The sequence below is a fragment of the Vanacampus margaritifer genome, chromosome 10 (genome assembly GCF_051991255.1).
Source record: "Vanacampus margaritifer isolate UIUO_Vmar chromosome 10, RoL_Vmar_1.0, whole genome shotgun sequence".
Lineage (NCBI taxonomy): Eukaryota > Metazoa > Chordata > Actinopteri > Syngnathiformes > Syngnathidae > Vanacampus > Vanacampus margaritifer.
In genome coordinates this window covers 6,085,563-6,102,489 of record NC_135441.1, presented here as the reverse complement: position 1 = coordinate 6,102,489, position 16,927 = coordinate 6,085,563, and the positions used below count along the sequence as shown (strand labels likewise).

At 39.2% G+C, this 16,927-nt stretch overlaps 1 long non-coding RNA gene across 1 annotated transcript; it reads left to right on the top strand.

Annotated features, from left to right (window-relative positions):
* Positions 1–12,047: 12,047 nt before the first annotated feature.
* Positions 12,048–16,135, top strand: LOC144059243 (uncharacterized). The gene is made up of 4 exons (XR_013295612.1): positions 12,048–12,479; positions 13,561–13,614; positions 13,740–13,898; positions 14,323–16,135. It is a non-coding gene; the product is annotated as an uncharacterized LOC144059243 (long non-coding RNA).
* The last annotated feature ends 792 nt before the right edge of the window (positions 16,136–16,927 follow it).

Sequence of the window (16,927 nt, the reverse complement as noted above, 5' to 3'; positions counted from 1 at the left end):
TTACTGTTTTCTATGTAAATAAACTGTTTTTTTTTGTTATAAAAAAAGACTTTTTCATTGTTGGTGGTACTGTTTTATAGAAGTAAAGCACTATTTAGGTGTTTGTGGCATCATTCATGGACAAAAAGAAGTGTACAATTCACTGAAGTGCATGAAATAACATCGTTTCACAAAAAGCCGTTTTTCTCCACTTTTTGTTTCAAAACAGAGCATTTGGGTGAAACTAACCATTTTCTATTGTTGATTACTGAAAAACGGAATAAGGGAGAAACAAACTTTTTTTTCTGATGAAAGATGAGAGTCCAATCTTTCATTTGGTAGTATGTGTGTTTCCATAGTCCAAACACAACATTTTCTGTGGACCTTGAAAGATCACTCAAAATGCTTAAATCGGCTGGCAGTGGGGACAACCCGTTTCGGAAAACGTCTGGCAGTGAAAGAGTTAAATTAAAAAAACTGAATGCACATTACAAATGTGAGATATGAGAGGGCACTGAAGCAGGCCATGGCAGCAATGATTGACAAATGGACAAGTTCCTGAACATGCTCCTCTCAAAAGTCAGCAAAATGCTCCTTTCAGAGCTGTGTTAGGCTGTAAATTACTGGAGCAGGATAAGGTATGTAGCTAGCTACATTAGCCATCAACCCCACTGCTAATTTCGTAACAATTTTAAAGAGGCTAATTTGTTCTTGAAAATATCTGACTTGGCTGTTAGTGATCTAGCCTCTGTTGGGCAGACCTGCACTGTACCAGTCATGAGGGCTGACTACGGAAGCTTTGTGTCCTTTATTTAACTTTAGTAGTTTATACTAAATCCAGTCATGAGGTAATGTGAAAGGATATGTACCCAGTGTTACCAACTTGGCAAATTTCTCGCTAAATCTGTCGACTTTTTTTTTGTCAAAAGCAACTAGCGACAAATTTAGCAACATTTCTCTGATGTTGTTTAGGGTCTTTTATACTCACTTTTTACCTCCTACGACATTATTCCCCTCTCCTACAGCGTTCACTAATATTACATTCAAATGTTCAAATATGCAAATTAGGCAATGATGTAATTTTGCGACTTAGTACAGCCAATAGCTACTTTCCTTACTGGGGAGTTGGCAACGCTGCGTGCGCGGCCTAAGTCGATCACAGCCGCAGGCTACCTCGGCTTTATGAAAAGTATGGCTTAAGTTCACTGAATTTCTTCCCCACAAAAAAAGCCAATCTTTCTAATCAAAGTCAACAAAAAGACAGATCATGACACAAATTTGCATTTTTGTTGGATATAGACTTCGAAAAGATATTAGGTTGAAGGCAGCATTCATGGTTACAGGCCAAATTATCAGATCATTACTGACGTGGGGTGTTTTTGGGGCACCTTCCTTCACGGTATTCTGCCTCGTTCACACAGTCATACTGTAATATTGGGAGAGAGTGTAGTTGATGGCACGTCAACTTTACTGACTCTGTTGGGGCTAAACTGAGCTTTACACAGCTGGTGTAAGCTTTGACTTTGTCGCATGCCGAGATGCAATAGTGTGGTGTCACATAACAGTGGCACCCCTAGGAAGATGCAACTAAGACTTGGAAAATATGATACAAACTGTATCTGTTGATTACAGTCAATGTCTGAGTTAGGTGGAAGCTAATGTGGGCCAAGATTCCAGGAAATTAAACTGAACTAGGGTGACCAGATTTTCAAAATTCAAAACTGTAATGCTACAATTTGTAAATCTGGAAATTAAATGTCACCAAATTCAATCGCTTGTAAATCTTCATCAATCTATTTGTTATGGGACTGCTTTGCGAAGCAAGCAGGCACATATTGTTATTCTACCTAGGACAGTGGTTTATTATGGGACTGCTTTGCGAAGCAAGCAGGCACATATTGTTATTCTACCTAGGACAGTGGTTTATTTTTCTTGTTGTTATTATGGGACTGCTTTGCGAAGCAAGCAGGCACATATTGTTATTCTACCTAGGACAGTGGTTTATTTTTCTTGTTGTTATTATTATATATTATTCCACGATTTTTCCGCTAAAATGCGGCCCGTACCGTACATCGCACCGGCACAAATGAGGTATCAAACGATGCGGCTCGATCTGACTCGCTGCGCTATTATTTTTCTAAGAATTCCCAGTTACCTTGGCGACGCTATTCCCAAAAAACTCCCAAATTAACTCCCCATTGGGAATGAATGGGAAAAAAATCACACTTCAAGCACCTTTTTCCAAGACACGCTGCGCGCGCATACGTTATCCGACCGATACGAATTTTAGCTCATTTTGTAGGAATTTGTCCCATCTTTAGCTCAGTGTCGAAATCTTTTTTAAGGAATGAAAGCCCCCCCCCCCCTGTTCGGGTTCAAAGACAGTAGCTGAATTAGCTTTCTCACACACTCTGTTGGCTAATTAGCCATCCAGTGCCGGGAACCAAATAATGTATTAGAAAAAATTTCACTTCAACTCGTCACCACTGCCACAATCTTTTGTCACTAGACGTCAAATTCTCACATTTTGTAGTCACGAGTGTCTTCTTTCAGACAAACTAACTTTTATTTGGCTAAGGTGTCATTTAGTACCTTTATTTTCCCTTTAAGCGAAGAGAAATTGGACTCTCTCGCCAATCTCTTCCATGTTAATTTGGGTGTTTTTTTCCTCTTCATTTCGGATAAATCATACATTTTCAACCTGCTCTCATTTGGTCATTTTTCATCCGATTAAAAAAATTACAACATGCTCGTGTTCCCCAAACCCTTGCCGTTCTAACAAGCCATTTCTTGAATCTGTATCTTGAAGAGTTAAGTCGTGAGAGGCTTTTGTTCCAGGGGTGCGTCTGTCATACAATCTCAATGGAATGCAACCAATCTTGATGATAGTTGGATCTAGTCTTCTCTCTTTTCCCTGATTGGTTCGTTTTCTGCTTGTCTGTGCTGTGGCCAATGAGAGACGCTTTAATGACACCAATTAGAAGTTTCTCGAGAACCTACTCCTCCCATTTCATCTCGTCTGAGGTAAGTTGCAAGGCAATTGTTTGTAGTCTGGTGAATAATGCTAAATAAGTGTGATTTTGCAAGTTTTCCCCATCCTAAACTACATCACGTTAATACTGGCGATGTATTGAAACGTATTTGATGTGTTTGAACGTTATGTTGCTGTTTTAACAAGATTGGAAAAGTTAAGTGCTAGAGATGGTAGCCTACATGCTAGCTGCACCTGCTAGCGCTAGCAAAGAGCTAGCAGATGTTACATTAAAGTTTTAATGTGCAGTAAAAAAAAACTAAGAAAAGTTTGAGTAGGCTCTAAATCTCAATTGTGTACATCTCTCGTTGCTACAATATACAGTAAGGCTTTTGTCTCGTCTGTCGTCGACGTGGGGGGGGGGGGGGGTTGAGTGGCGTGTCGACGGTGTAGCGAAGCGGCGCCAATGAGGGATTTCGGAGAACATGCTCGTGTTCCCCAAACCCTTGCCGTTCTAACGAGCCCTTTCTTGAATCTGTATCTTCAACCGTTAAGTCGTGAGAGGCTTTTGTACAAGGGGTGCTTCTCTCATGCGATCTCAATGCAATGTGGGTGCGTGACGTCACTTCAACTCGTCACCATGGCAACGATCTTTTGTCACTAGACGTCAAATTCTCACATTTTGTAGTCACGAGTGTCTTCTTTCAGACAAACTAACTTTTATTTGGCTAAGGTGTCATTTAGTACCTTTATTTTCACCTTAAGCAAGAGAAGTCGGACTAATTCGCCTGTCTTGTACATGTTAATTTCAGGCGCCTTCCTCTCTCCATTTCTGATAAATCATAAGTTTTCAACCTGCTCTCATTTGGTCATTTTTTATCCGATTAAGAAAATGAGAACATGCTCGTGTTCCCCAAACCCTTGCCGTTCTAACGAGCCATTTCTTGAATCTGTATCTTCAACCGTTAAGTCGTGAGAGGCTTTTGTACAAGGGGTGCTTCTCTCATGCGATCTCAATGCAATGTGGGGCGCGTGACGGCTCCAAGTCAAAAATGTATGTGCTCTTAAAGTGACAGTGACATATTTTTAGATTATGGTTAACTTCCACATTTCTTGACCGATTCCAGTCATTTAAATTTTAAACTGTTCAGCTCATTTACATTTTTTTAAATACATGTTCAGGGACAGTGAGATACTTTTAGTTGATGTTGATTATGGTTAACTTCCACATTTCTTGAGCGATTCCAGTGGTTTAAATTTTAAACTGTTCAGCTCATTACCAAAGAGTCAGCAGTCCCATTCAAAATTTCCGCGGGAATTTTTCTAGTTATTATATATTATTCCACGATTTTTCCGCTAAAATGCGGCCCGTACCGTACATCGCACCGGCACAAATGAGGTATCAAACGATGCGGCTCGATCTGACTCGCTGCGCTATTATTTTTCTAAGAATTCCCAGTTACCTTGGCGACGCTATTCCCAAAAAACTCCCAAATTAACTCCCCATTGGGAATGAATGGGAAAAAAATCACACTTCAAGCACCTTTTTCCAAGACACGCTGCGCGCGCATACGTTATCCGACCGATACGAATTTTAGCTCATTTTGTAGGAATTTGTCCCATCTTTAGCTCAGTGTCGAAATCTTTTTTAAGGAATGAAAGCCCCCCCCCCCTGTTCGGGTTCAAAGACAGTAGCTGAATTAGCTTTCTCACACACTCTGTTGGCTAATTAGCCATCCAGTGCCGGGAACCAAATAATGTATTAGAAAAAATTTCACTTCAACTCGTCACCACTGCCACAATCTTTTGTCACTAGACGTCAAATTCTCACATTTTGTAGTCACGAGTGTCTTCTTTCAGACAAACTAACTTTTATTTGGCTAAGGTGTCATTTAGTACCTTTATTTTCCCTTTAAGCGAAGAGAAATTGGACTCTCTCGCCAATCTCTTCCATGTTAATTTGGGTGTTTTTTTCCTCTTCATTTCGGATAAATCATACATTTTCAACCTGCTCTCATTTGGTCATTTTTCATCCGATTAAAAAAATTACAACATGCTCGTGTTCCCCAAACCCTTGCCGTTCTAACAAGCCATTTCTTGAATCTGTATCTTGAAGAGTTAAGTCGTGAGAGGCTTTTGTTCCAGGGGTGCGTCTGTCATACAATCTCAATGGAATGCAACCAATCTTGATGATAGTTGGATCTAGTCTTCTCTCTTTTCCCTGATTGGTTCGTTTTCTGCTTGTCTGTGCTGTGGCCAATGAGAGACGCTTTAATGACACCAATTAGAAGTTTCTCGAGAACCTACTCCTCCCATTTCATCTCGTCTGAGGTAAGTTGCAAGGCAATTGTTTGTAGTCTGGTGAATAATGCTAAATAAGTGTGATTTTGCAAGTTTTCCCCATCCTAAACTACATCACGTTAATACTGGCGATGTATTGAAACGTATTTGATGTGTTTGAACGTTATGTTGCTGTTTTAACAAGATTGGAAAAGTTAAGTGCTAGAGATGGTAGCCTACATGCTAGCTGCACCTGCTAGCGCTAGCAAAGAGCTAGCAGATGTTACATTAAAGTTTTAATGTGCAGTAAAAAAAAACTAAGAAAAGTTTGAGTAGGCTCTAAATCTCAATTGTGTACATCTCTCGTTGCTACAATATACAGTAAGGCTTTTGTCTCGTCTGTCGTCGACGTGGGGGGGGGGGGGGGTTGAGTGGCGTGTCGACGGTGTAGCGAAGCGGCGCCAATGAGGGATTTCGGAGAACATGCTCGTGTTCCCCAAACCCTTGCCGTTCTAACGAGCCCTTTCTTGAATCTGTATCTTCAACCGTTAAGTCGTGAGAGGCTTTTGTACAAGGGGTGCTTCTCTCATGCGATCTCAATGCAATGTGGGTGCGTGACGTCACTTCAACTCGTCACCATGGCAACGATCTTTTGTCACTAGACGTCAAATTCTCACATTTTGTAGTCACGAGTGTCTTCTTTCAGACAAACTAACTTTTATTTGGCTAAGGTGTCATTTAGTACCTTTATTTTCACCTTAAGCAAGAGAAGTCGGACTAATTCGCCTGTCTTGTACATGTTAATTTCAGGCGCCTTCCTCTCTCCATTTCTGATAAATCATAAGTTTTCAACCTGCTCTCATTTGGTCATTTTTTATCCGATTAAGAAAATGAGAACATGCTCGTGTTCCCCAAACCCTTGCCGTTCTAACGAGCCATTTCTTGAATCTGTATCTTCAACCGTTAAGTCGTGAGAGGCTTTTGTACAAGGGGTGCTTCTCTCATGCGATCTCAATGCAATGTGGGGCGCGTGACGGCTCCAAGTCAAAAATGTATGTGCTCTTAAAGTGACAGTGACATATTTTTAGATTATGGTTAACTTCCACATTTCTTGACCGATTCCAGTCATTTAAATTTTAAACTGTTCAGCTCATTTACATTTTTTTAAATACATGTTCAGGGACAGTGAGATACTTTTAGTTGATGTTGATTATGGTTAACTTCCACATTTCTTGAGCGATTCCAGTGGTTTAAATTTTAAACTGTTCAGCTCATTACCAAAGAGTCAGCAGTCCCATTCAAAATTTCCGCGGGAATTTTTCTAGTTTTTCTTGTTGTTATTATTATATATTATTCCACGATTTTTCCGCTAAAATGCGGCCCGTACCGTACATCGCACCGGCACAAATGAGGTATCAAACGATGCGGCTCGATCTGACTCGCTGCGCTATTATTTTTCTAAGAATTCCCAGTTACCTTGGCGACGCTATTCCCAAAAAACTCCCAAATTAACTCCCCATTGGGAATGAATGGGAAAAAAATCACACTTCAAGCACCTTTTTCCAAGACACGCTGCGCGCGCATACGTTATCCGACCGATACGAATTTTAGCTCATTTTGTAGGAATTTGTCCCATCTTTAGCTCAGTGTCGAAATCTTTTTTAAGGAATGAAAGCCCCCCCCCCCTGTTCGGGTTCAAAGACAGTAGCTGAATTAGCTTTCTCACACACTCTGTTGGCTAATTAGCCATCCAGTGCCGGGAACCAAATAATGTATTAGAAAAAATTTCACTTCAACTCGTCACCACTGCCACAATCTTTTGTCACTAGACGTCAAATTCTCACATTTTGTAGTCACGAGTGTCTTCTTTCAGACAAACTAACTTTTATTTGGCTAAGGTGTCATTTAGTACCTTTATTTTCCCTTTAAGCGAAGAGAAATTGGACTCTCTCGCCAATCTCTTCCATGTTAATTTGGGTGTTTTTTTCCTCTTCATTTCGGATAAATCATACATTTTCAACCTGCTCTCATTTGGTCATTTTTCATCCGATTAAAAAAATTACAACATGCTCGTGTTCCCCAAACCCTTGCCGTTCTAACAAGCCATTTCTTGAATCTGTATCTTGAAGAGTTAAGTCGTGAGAGGCTTTTGTTCCAGGGGTGCGTCTGTCATACAATCTCAATGGAATGCAACCAATCTTGATGATAGTTGGATCTAGTCTTCTCTCTTTTCCCTGATTGGTTCGTTTTCTGCTTGTCTGTGCTGTGGCCAATGAGAGACGCTTTAATGACACCAATTAGAAGTTTCTCGAGAACCTACTCCTCCCATTTCATCTCGTCTGAGGTAAGTTGCAAGGCAATTGTTTGTAGTCTGGTGAATAATGCTAAATAAGTGTGATTTTGCAAGTTTTCCCCATCCTAAACTACATCACGTTAATACTGGCGATGTATTGAAACGTATTTGATGTGTTTGAACGTTATGTTGCTGTTTTAACAAGATTGGAAAAGTTAAGTGCTAGAGATGGTAGCCTACATGCTAGCTGCACCTGCTAGCGCTAGCAAAGAGCTAGCAGATGTTACATTAAAGTTTTAATGTGCAGTAAAAAAAAACTAAGAAAAGTTTGAGTAGGCTCTAAATCTCAATTGTGTACATCTCTCGTTGCTACAATATACAGTAAGGCTTTTGTCTCGTCTGTCGTCGACGTGGGGGGGGGGGGGGGTTGAGTGGCGTGTCGACGGTGTAGCGAAGCGGCGCCAATGAGGGATTTCGGAGAACATGCTCGTGTTCCCCAAACCCTTGCCGTTCTAACGAGCCCTTTCTTGAATCTGTATCTTCAACCGTTAAGTCGTGAGAGGCTTTTGTACAAGGGGTGCTTCTCTCATGCGATCTCAATGCAATGTGGGTGCGTGACGTCACTTCAACTCGTCACCATGGCAACGATCTTTTGTCACTAGACGTCAAATTCTCACATTTTGTAGTCACGAGTGTCTTCTTTCAGACAAACTAACTTTTATTTGGCTAAGGTGTCATTTAGTACCTTTATTTTCACCTTAAGCAAGAGAAGTCGGACTAATTCGCCTGTCTTGTACATGTTAATTTCAGGCGCCTTCCTCTCTCCATTTCTGATAAATCATAAGTTTTCAACCTGCTCTCATTTGGTCATTTTTTATCCGATTAAGAAAATGAGAACATGCTCGTGTTCCCCAAACCCTTGCCGTTCTAACGAGCCATTTCTTGAATCTGTATCTTCAACCGTTAAGTCGTGAGAGGCTTTTGTACAAGGGGTGCTTCTCTCATGCGATCTCAATGCAATGTGGGGCGCGTGACGGCTCCAAGTCAAAAATGTATGTGCTCTTAAAGTGACAGTGACATATTTTTAGATTATGGTTAACTTCCACATTTCTTGACCGATTCCAGTCATTTAAATTTTAAACTGTTCAGCTCATTTACATTTTTTTAAATACATGTTCAGGGACAGTGAGATACTTTTAGTTGATGTTGATTATGGTTAACTTCCACATTTCTTGAGCGATTCCAGTGGTTTAAATTTTAAACTGTTCAGCTCATTACCAAAGAGTCAGCAGTCCCATTCAAAATTTCCGCGGGAATTTTTCTAGTTTACTTTTCAAATCCACTTTTCGGTTGTGTTATATATATTAGTAAATGCTAAATGCTATCTTGAGGGACAGTTCAAAAGCGCTTAACAAGTCAATGCCCTCACCATTATCCAACCTTTTTTGCTTGGTCTCATAAGCTATTGGAAGCTGGCTTTGCTGTTACCTTATGTTTGTCACGCATTGCAAAATTGGAAATATGCTGCCAGAAAAGCTTGCGTTGGGTATGATCGGCAACTGCTGTATCAGGTTAATAAGCCCGAGCTTGAAAAATAATTTGTGTGAAACATTGCACTAATTATGAAAGAATATAATGATGTGATGGTGAACGCCTGCAAAGCACCTTTTCCGGAAATTTTTGGAACCAAATCCAGGATAAGCATTAAGCAGTACATGAGGGACAGGCCAACAAAGTGGGGTTACAAACTGTTTGTACTTGCTGATTCATTGACAGGCTATACCTGGAATTTCTTTGTCTACACAGGTAAAAGTGAGTTCCCCACAGCTCACGGCCTTTGTTACTCATCAGTGATGGACCTTTTGCATTTTCCTCTACTTGGTCTACACCTTGTATACAGACAATTTTTTATACAAGCCCGGCTTTCTTCGAGGATCTGTACGCCAAGCACATTGGTTGCTGTGGTACCATTCGCAAAAACCGCATTGGCTTCCCTCAAAGCCAGACCAATTACCTTCCCAAAAAGGCTGAGAGGAGGGACATGCGTTGGATCCGGAGTGGTAAACTCTTCTTCGTGAAGTGGAGGGACACAAGAGAGGTGACAATGTGCTCCAAGGTGCATCAGGCCTACAGTGGACAGACAGTGAGGAGAAAGGTGAAGGATGCTGGGGTATGGAAAAGCAAGTTCATACCAGTTCCGGACAGCATCGTGGACTACAATCACAAGGTGGTGTGGGTGTGCATTTGTCTGATGCACTGGTGACATCCTACAGCATCAGCCACACGACCATGAAGTGGTACAAGACTTTGTTTTACCACTTTATGGACATTGCTGTAGTGAACAGTTTCATTCTACACAAGGAACTGTTCAAATTGAGGCAGGTCCCATGCAGACAAAGCCCTCGTCTTCTTCTTGAGCTATGATTTGGTGGATGTTCAGAGGTGCAGCTGGATTATTCCAAAGAGATAATTGTCGTAAAAGTGCTACTTCTTTTTTTTTTTAAGCGAGCCAGAAAATGTTGCATTTGTGCTGTGTGCAATGTTCATTTACTTTTAACTAGTAAAATAAGATATTTACACATTTGAACAAATCTCCCAAGTGTTCCCTTTATGTCACAATAATTATTCAAATAGACCTTGTTGTTGCAGAGATATCCTCTTTTTATTTTGGGTATGTAATATTTGAGCAAAAGCCTGAAAATAGCTTAATAAAAATAATAGGACAATTCTCATATGATTCTTACAGACGGAAGCAGGAAGTAGTTCCGGAATGACATAAACATGCTTGCTAGCAATTACATGCAGATGAGAATGACAACGTGAATGTGAACACATTTATGAAGGAATTTAACCGTTAAATTCCCTTTCAATCGGTTTATAGTATTTTATTTGCCTGACATACACATGGCAAAAAAACGGGACGCCTGATGGGACCTGCATAACAGCGGACCGAAACAATGGGGTTTATAAAATCTGCTAGGGGCTTGGGGCACAAGGCGTCATACCCGGGACGGACACCTGATGAACCTAAATTGAACATAAAGACAATAAATGCATCTGCTTATTTTATTCAAAGTTAAAAAGATATCATTCATTTTTACGTGACATAAGAAAACTGACTATTTTCAGTAATTCATAATAATTCACTATACATTCTTGGGGTGTGCGGAAAAATCGAATCGCGATTCTCATTTAATACGATTCAGAATCGATTTTAAATGTTCCCAAATCAATTTCATTTGAATTATTTTATACTGTCTTGACTTTGTTTGTGTGTGTCTTTATTGGAGCCCTGTTCATGTTATACTCAATTTGACCACTTAGGTGCAGTTTGGTTCTGCTCATTCTGATACACTGTTAAGCTATAGTCACATTAGAGAGTAGAAGGAAAAAGTCCCGATCAAGTTATTCCAATAAAAGTTTTTTTGTTTGTTTTGTTTTTAAGCTTAGGAAGAGCATATGCCGGTGAGTAATATTACGATTGCAGTGAGTAGCGCGCTAATTAGCATTAGTGAGTCAGGCTGGAGTAGATCATGACAATTTCTTTGCACATCTATAAAATGATTGTTAATCAAAGTATTCTGAATCAAAAATCTATTCTGAATCGAATCGCAGACCCAAAAATCTGAGGGTCAAAGTCAAAGACAGTGAACGATTTCCACCCCTAATACTTAAGTGGCACTACCCAGAGGAAACGAAATGGACAAATGAGACATGTTTGAGATCTCAAACATGTCTCATTTACTTCTCCTAGACAACAACGAGATTGATGTGAGACCAAACTGAGACTAAGGTGTGTTGCTCCTGTGTCTCATCTTTTTCTCAGGAGCAAAGCCATGCACTTAATCTCAAATTAGTCTCCTTCGGAGTTTTAGATGATATCTCAATAAGGTCTCACATATTTCTCAGTGTTTCTCAGTTCGCCGTTTGTGTTTTGTCCAGGTTGTCTCGTCAATTTGTTTGTACTATTAGTTTAGTGTTTCCCACACCATGTTAATACTTGGGCGGGCCACCCAAGTAAATTGGCCACCACAAGTTTTCCATAAAATCAATTAAAAATATATTTAAAATATATATATTTTTTTAATTTATCTTGCATATCTTATATATTATACTGTATATTACTTTTTAAGATTTTAAAGAAAGTAAAAAAAAAATAATAATTGTTTCTGGGAAACAACAAAATGTGGATGTGTCTGCTGAATCAGAACTGCAGAACTCACAATTGCATATCATGAAAATACAGTTTAACCTAATTCAGAAAAAGGTAATCAATTATTAGCCGTGTGATATAGTTTCACTTTCAACTTTTTCTGGAGGAATGTTGTTTTTTGTAATTGCATGCTTGTTTGTTTTACACTACTACAAATACTATTGCTATTTGACAGTGTTAGTTTTATGTTAATTTTGTTTTCAGGTCCAATCAATAGTTTCTCCTCAAACAATAAGACTTTGTATTTATTGTACTTAAATGTGCAAAGTATGTGCTTGTCACGTGCTGGTGAGAAGTTCTTCAAAGGTCAACAGCAGTCACCAATTTTTGCTGTGATTCAAGAGTAAGTATATTATTTCCCCTTCGTTTTACATTTGATATTTTATAGCTTCATATACATTTTGGTCTTGTCTATTTGACAGACATTGCTGTTTGTGGTTATCTAGAATTTTCCTCAGTAGTTATTCTTTTAATGCCATAATATTTAGTTAGGTGCTGTCGAGACAATCTTTTTCCATCTGACCAAAGATTTGCTTCAATTTAATAAAACAAATAGCAAATGAATGAATAATATCTAGGTTGGATCGTTGGATCGCAGTTTCACAGTTACGCCATCAGGTGGCCATATTTCTAACCAGACAGACACAGACACACACCGAGTAGAAGAAGAATCTCGACGTGCCAACAGCCGTGCTTTTGAGTCTATGGCTGTGAACAGGAATCCAAAAGTGGCAGTGTTTCAGGTTGGTAAAATGTGCAGTAAAATAAAAATAAATAGAATGTGTATCATGTTATAAATTATTAACATTTTTAATACTTTATTTCATATATTAACCATTGTTATACATGATTAACATTTTAATTCTTTATATTAACCATGTTGAAATGTTTTATAGATGTGAAGTAGGTAAAGTAGTTTTGAACTCAGTATTATTTGACCTTAAGCTGGGACATATTGTTTGGTCTAGAAGTTCCTTCTCTGTGCGAAAACACATTTCTGTTCGTGAGAGAGAGCGCACACTCATATAACTATGTTACATTAGGAGCTGTTGTTCAACTTGTTTGTGAGATTTTGTTATGGGAGAAAGTACTGAGAAGTGCCTTGAAAGTACATTTTGACTAGAGACGAATACAGCTGTATCTGTGTGCTGAGAAGTCTGTTTTTCAATCTGTATTTTTCCATTATATAACACATTTACTTATTCATGAGGGGCGGAGTTGGAGACACTGTTCTTGCAATTTGGTTGTAATAAAGTGTGGGCTCTTCGAAAGAGGAGTGGCATTATTGATCTGAAACTGTTTGAGTTTGATTCAATGATGTAACGGAGATCTCTGGAATAAGTCATCCTGCGCATGAACTCTGTTCATTTCTTGTCCCACAATTTGATTTATTGGACACGTAAAAGTATGGATTTTTAATATACCTTCTTCAATCACTCTTTCATTTTTCACTCCTGTCACTTAGCATACGTCTTAAGAGGTTGTTTGACAGAATAAATTATTCCATATCATCCTAAAAGTTAAAGCTAAGTTGCTAATCATCTATTAGCAATAAAAGCAAGGTGTGCTTTGTTGCTAACATATGCTAGTAAGCTAACCAACAGCACTGAAACGGGACATGAGTGCTTAAGTACATGAATGAAGCTTAAGTTTTTTTTTTTAACATGCTATCATAACAGTTGAAGACAGAACATTGACTAACAATAGTAGAATATGTTACATGTTGTTAGGTTTAGTTTTTAAAGTAAGTGTGATGGTGTAGAAATGTATTAACAAAGTTTATCTGTAACTTGTTTTTCTTCTCACTGTAACTCCTTTCATCAGGAAACTAAGCAGAGAGGTGTCATCTGTCATGCTGCAGGTTTTTCAGTTGGTGAGGCAAGTAAGAACCTTTATATTAATTATTGAGCTAATGATGAACATTGCATTAGTTTCACACTATAATATAACAAATATGTAGATGTTGTACTTCGTTGCTTTTAATATATTCTGTTCATGTACAGGTTGTTGGTACTGTTTTGACGAGCCACGTGGCGTACGGGTGATCGCAGCGTCTTCAAATCAAGATGGCTAATTATTTATTCACTACTTATCCAAACTTGGAAGGCATGATGTACCTTGTCCTGAGTTTGATGTCAACTCCATGAAAAGGAAACAGTCAGGTAAACAAACACTCACAAAGTATTAGAAGAACCCAAAGAGAGTTGAGGTAAACTAACTTCCACCACATCCAAGTGTTTAAATTAGTGACAGGGATGTAACTTTGCACATACTTAATGGGGAGGAAGAAGATGTGCAGGTCTTACCCATGAAGACAAATGTGGCAAAGAGGAACATTTTAAGATAATATTGGTATGTTTTTAAAGTTCATAATATGACGTAACATAATTTAAATTTTTTTTCTGGAGAGCTCAGTATTGTTCATTCGGTAATCTTACAGATTCGACATCATCATTGCTCTCCTTTTTTTTTTTTATGTGGGTGATTATGTGTATGTGCGTGCGTGCGAGTGTGTGTGTATTCATTAGTTCACCTAAAACCTATTAAAAAAATCCCATACCGTTCACCTAAACCGAACACTTCCAGCCAGAGTCGTGAGGCCGTCAGGAAACCCGAGGAAGGACCAAAGAAAAGAAAGGAAAGTGAAATCCAGCACCGACCAGACACCACCCACCAGGCCACCAACCAGAGTCCTTCACCAACCCCAGAGACATCTAAATTTCAACAAATCAGGAAGACCTCAAGAGACCAAAGGAGAGACTGAGGAAAGGAAGGAAGGACAGACGAAGCAGAGTGAGATCCACAGACAACAGCCTCCACCGATTCAATGACCTGAGGAAGATTGTGTCTGAGTTTCAATAGATGCTGGTGTGATGGAACTGGCATGCATGAAAATCTCCACCAAAGAGGGGAGTCGTCGACCCCCGCCAGGACAGAGCAAGCGCAACACCTCAGGGCCCCTCAGGCCGCGGCAGCGCCAAAGGACGACCCCCGGGCCCCGCAGGGGCCACCGGCCGGAGAGCAAACCCAGGAGCAGGAGCGCCCCCCACCCCAACGCGGCCCGCGCCCCCAACCCAACGCAGCAGGACGGGGCACTGCAGGCCCGCCAGGAACCCCACCGGTCCACAGCCCCCGCTCCCCCTTTTCTTTTACCAAAATGTTCTGGCCACAAAATTTTATATGAGGAGGAGAGCAGAACAGCTAAATGATTCTGAACACGACCTAATTTTGATGATGCTGTATTGCATTGATGCTGTATTTTGCATTGCATGTTTGAAACTTACATGCTGTGTTGTTGATATTGTTTAGGTGCACAGCTCCCTTTTCCAAAACCATAAACACAATTACAGCTCAACAACAGTGCACACAGACTCATAGTTAATTTAACTTGTGAGTAATAATAACTACTAACTATGATAATAAAAGAACACAGTAATCAAAATGCACCTCCCCCAAAAATGTTTATTACAGTTTTCTGCTTGTTTCAGGCAATGACAGTTAAACCTTCTAGGGGAGCTTGGGGTCGGTGACGAGCAAAGGGAAATGACTGTAGTTGCTAAGTTTTCCTCATGTCACTGTTGTTTAAAGATCCAATCATCATAAATATTCCAACATTGTTTTTGTTTTCTGATCAGCAGTGTTCAATTCGAAAGGTAAACGGAAAGGTTGCAAACATTAAGAAGGTGTCTATTTGGAATGCATTATTAAGATACACTTTAAAGTAAAGTGTTTTCTGTAAATCATGAGGTTCATGTGAAAGATGACTGTAAAAGTAAAAATACACGTTCAGCCGTATTGCCTAGCCTTAGATCAGACTGAATTGTTTATTACGGGGTGTCCTGGCCGATTAGTAAAGTGGCCGTCTCGCAACCCAGAGGTTGTGGGTTTGATCCCATGTCATTGTGACCACGCCGAAGTATCTTTGAGCAAGATACTGAACCCCCAGTTGCTCCTGATGATGCATCAACTTTGAGGGCCTTGTAAGGTGGGAAAGCACTATATAAATGAAGTACCATGATCACCCTCTTAAAATAATTGCCTAAGTCATTTTTTTGCAATATTTTTTTGTGCCTTAATCTCCTTATGATGTAAATGGTAACATTTTTTGTTTCCTGAAAAATCTGAAATAAATTACATAGGCAATTATATTAAGAAGGCGTCGATTTACCATTTAGAAGCACAAATAAAATTTGTAAAATAGTCATTTATGAACACTTTGTTGCCTAAATCTCTGTGACTCTGATCCTGCCTAAATTTGGCATTGCTTCTCAACAGAACCCAATGTATCACATTGCTTCATTTACACTAATGTAGTTAAAAGCATAATTAGCCAAAAATGAAACTTTTATCCATTCACCCTCATGTAGTTGAAGTGTTCGGAGAGGTTTCTGGATCTTCCCAACGCACAACTACCGTGAGCCCCCCCCCCCCCCCCCCCCCCCCTAGGTGTTGGGATGATACAGAAACCTCTCCTAACACTTCATATGCATGAGGGTGATTGAATAAAGGTTACATTTTCATTTTTGATTGACTGTTCATTGTTGTTGTTTGTATAATGATAATTTTAGTTACAGTAATTGTATATAACGTGACTTTTTCAAGTTATTTTTGTTCAGTGCTTTGTTGAATTTAATAAAGAATATTATGATTAAGTTGGATCCAGAACACTTTATTCATCCCAAAAGGGAAAATCATTTGTCTGTCAGCTCATCTGTCATTAACTATAGAATTATAAAGCCTAATGACTATATGTCAGTGTCCTTACCTACGTTGTTTTAGTTAATTGAAACTAAAATTGAAAAAAACTTTTCATTAACAAAATGAAATAACAAAAATGCTTTTAAAAAAACAACTGCAACTACAATCTAAGCTTTCAAAACTATAATTCAAGCAAAAATGTCGTTGATTTTTGTTTTGGCAATTAATTTAATACATTTGCCTTTGATGTTGATTTTAAATATAAGCTTTAAGCAATAACGTTTTTTGCTTTTGATTTTGCTTAATAGTATCTCAGTATTGCTCATTTTCTCCTTGGAGATCTCCAAGGTATCGCCAGTAAGTCTTACGTTTGACTCTCCTCTATAATTGCAATGTCTCCCTTATTTCTCCTAGTGAATTTTAAGAGAAACAAATTAGAAACGTTTGAGAAAAAAGAGAGAGTAAAATGGGACTGAGATGAGATTCTCACATT